This window comes from Pocillopora damicornis, chromosome 4, assembly GCF_964200805.1.
Source record: "Pocillopora damicornis chromosome 4, jaPocDami1.2, whole genome shotgun sequence".
NCBI lineage: Eukaryota > Metazoa > Cnidaria > Anthozoa > Scleractinia > Pocilloporidae > Pocillopora > Pocillopora damicornis.
The window spans coordinates 15144395-15148001 of record NC_142673.1 but is presented as its reverse complement, the minus strand read 5'-3'; the positions used below and the strand labels follow the sequence as shown (position 1 = coordinate 15148001).

Genomic DNA, 3607 nt, shown 5'->3' with positions numbered 1-3607 from the left:
AGATGATTGGGCCAGTGCTGCTACCAACTAAAAGAGTCATGCAGAAGACTTAGCAGTTTAAGCTACATTGGGATGAAAGGCTATTGGAAGAATGATGAAAGACTGGAAGAAATGGAAAGAAGAATTGGTGCTACTTAACCACGTTAAAATCCCTCGCCGTTATTTTCATGGCAGCTTTCCCACCAATGCATTGTTTCAACTACACCACTTCAGTGATGTATCTGAAATTGGTCATGGAACTGTCTCTTAATTGAGAAAGCAAGCAGAGGACGGAACTGTGCAATGTTCCTTCATCATGGTTAAGAGTTGTACAGCCCCCCTTCAGTAAGCCTCCATGCCAAGACTTGAATTACAGGTAGCCATAATTACAGTACGTGTTCATGGTTTAATATTAAAGGAGACTGATTTGGACATTTCTTCCTCATTCTTCTGCATCACACTGCAGTACATCAATAATGACTCTCATAGATTCAAGACCTACGTTGCCAACTGGGTTGCTGAGATAAGAGACACATCTCAACCGAACCAGAAAAGCGCAACATCAACAACAAAAAAATTTCCATGAGGCATGACTTCAGAACAAGCATCAAGGCGGCATTGGGTAGATATCTGACGCATATAAACTGGCCTCTGTTGTTCACTCCTCTGGTGAGCTGTGAAGAGAAATGGCAAGTCTTCAAAGATGTCATACATTCAGGCCTTGATACCATCATGCCTGCCAAACCAGTCAAGATCTGCACAGCCGAATTCAAGAGTTTGAAATCTCTTATTATGAAGAGACAAAAGGTGTTCTGTGCATATGGCCCTGACTCAGCTCAATTTAAATACTTTCGTAACCTTCTCAACTGACAGAGAAAAATCTGCAGAGGGAAATACTATGAGTCAAAGATCCAGCACCTAAAAGGAGAAAACCCGGAAAGATGGTGGGATGAAACAACAGCCAGACTAACATCAAAGGATTCTCAGTATTGCCTTTCAAAGAGCAAGCAAATACCATCAATGCCGCTCTCCTCAAACCACTCGAGGAGTATAAACTACCAGCTCCTCTTGAACAGGTCCTCTCGAGTCAGACTCACCTGAGATCTTAAGGGTGAGTGAACAGCCCATGCAAAGAACACTGAATGTCCTTAATCCAAGGAAGACCTGCGAACCGAACAGAACATCCAGCTGACTGCTGAAAGGATACTGTGACCTCGTGGCCTATCCCATCATGGAAATCCTGACTGCCTCCTACACTGAACAGCGTCTTCCTACCTTCTGGAAAATGGCTGATGTGACTACCCTTCCCAAAAAGAAACCAGTGGTCGACATCCAAAAGGAATTGAGACCAATATCCCTGACCCCCTGTATTTCTAAAGTGGCAGAAGAGTTTGACGTGGATGGTTTCGTGAAACTTGCAGTCATGAACATCCTTGATGACAACCAGTACAGTGCCATTCCAAATTCCTCAACTACAATGGCCCTAATTAGTATGCTGCACAGCTGGTCCTTGGGTATGGATGGAAATGGAGACTGTAAGAACTTCACTATTAGACTACTGTAAAGCGTTTGATTTGATAGATCATAGTATACTCGTTAGAAAGTTGCATAACCAGTGTAAATTATTAGCCAGTATTATCAACTGGATTATAGATTTTTTTATTGAACAGATCCCAGCGGATTAAATTTGCATCAGATTGTTTTTCTGAATGGGGCCCAGTCCCTACCAGCGTACCACAGGCTACCAAACTAGGCCTGTGGTTGTTCCTCCTAATGATTAACAACCTCGATATGAATGCACAGCATTGGAAATATGTGGATGACACCAAGGTGTCTGAGGTAGTAGTAAAGGGCAGAGAAATTCATGTGCAAGCAATAGCTGACAGCGTAATTGAGTGGTCTCATGAGAACAGGGTCCAACTAAATGCTGATAAGTGCAAAGAACTTAGGATCTCCTTTGCTAAAGAGCAAAGAGTCTTTGATCCCGTCATCATAGAAGGAAAGGAGGTAGAGTTAGTCACTAGTACAAAGCTACTAGGCCTTACAATAGCAAACAATCTAACACCTGTCTTTTTTAACGGTCTCCCTCAGTACTTAAAGAGAGAGCTAGTACAGCTCGAGAAAATAGCAATATCAATAATAACCTCAGGAAAGTGCAACTCAGCAATAGAGGTGGGGTTAACACCCATTATTACATACTATGTAGCAGGCTTTTTGATAACATTGTCAGTGATCCAAACCATAAATTGAAGGCGCTCCTTCCACCAGACCATGACAAGTAAATATGCCAAAGCTTTGCATGAACAGAACAAGTAATACTTTTATATATGCGATGTTAAAACAGTCCAGGCTGTAGTTTTATCCCACTTACATTCATGCTTTATATTTTAACATATTTCAATAAGAAATGTTATATGCAATTTTTTAATATTATCTTGTGACGAACGTTCAGCAAGTGAACTGAACTGAAATGAACTTAACTGTTTTGTTTTGTGTGATTATTTACTATCGTTTAAATTCTATTATCGTTTCATTGTTCATTCCTTTAATCATTTATCAGAGCGTATTTGATCGTGTTATTAGCCGCCTATCATGTTTAAAGCCTGTTGCTTACATAATCTCTGTAGTATCACCTATCAGAGTGTCAGAATAAGTGGTCAGAGTATATCCATCTAGAGTTTTCTATCGGAGTTATTGGAGTTTTCGGAGTATCTGGAGTCACTTTCCCACGGAGTTTCTTTTACCCTTTTTACGCAGGATCAAACGTGAGTTTCCTTTGTAAATTTAATCGCCTTTTTTTATCGTTACATTCATTTGTAATTTCCATAGAATCATTTCTGATTATGCAATCATAAATTTCCTTTTAGTTTTCACCGCATTGTAACACGTTGTACTCAATAAAAACTGGAATGAGACGGATGTGTATATGTGGTTGACACTCAACGTAATCCCAACACTTGGGTACGCGACATATCTTAAAAATCAGTTTTCAATTTATTTTCTAGGATTCATTTGTAATTTCCAAGTATTGTAAAGTTTTTGTAAATAATTGTGTACTATCTACCCTATCTATCCTATACTATTTCATCCTTTCCAGTGGAAACACTGCCCAGGGGCTCTTACCCCTGCTGATGACGCATCTCATGGGCTTTCAGCACACCAACTGAGTAGTCAGAGATGGTTCAGTGGTCCAGCCTTTTTGTTAAAGGCTGAGGAAGAATAACCACTGGCTGAAGTTAGCGAGGTGTTGGAGGACAACTCAGAGGTCAAGAATGAGAAGCCTATATTCACCTTGCTAACTTCAGACAAGTTGCATGAACTGCTTCCGACATACTCTTCCTGGACAGTACTACAACAAAAGATAGCCTGCTGTTGAAATTCCAAGTCTACCTGATGCATCGTAATGGCATTAGAGCATTGCCAAGTACCCAACAACAGAAGATTTGAAGAAGGCAACAGTTGCTATAGTGAAGCTGATACAAGGAGAAATGTATACAGAAGAGATTAGTGATTTGGAGAAGCAAGGGAATGTGAAAGACACAAGTGGGATTGTCAGACTCCGGCCAATGTTGATTGATGGTGTTATGAGAATTGGTAGCCACATTTCTGAAGCCCCCATTATGCAAGG

General features: G+C 40.5%; 1 pseudogene; it reads left to right on the top strand.

Moving 5' to 3' along the window:
• The first annotated feature begins 1752 nt into the window (after positions 1 to 1752).
• LOC149046951 (uncharacterized) lies at positions 1753 to 2449 on the top strand (annotated as a pseudogene).
• Positions 2450 to 3607: the final 1158 nt, after the last annotated feature.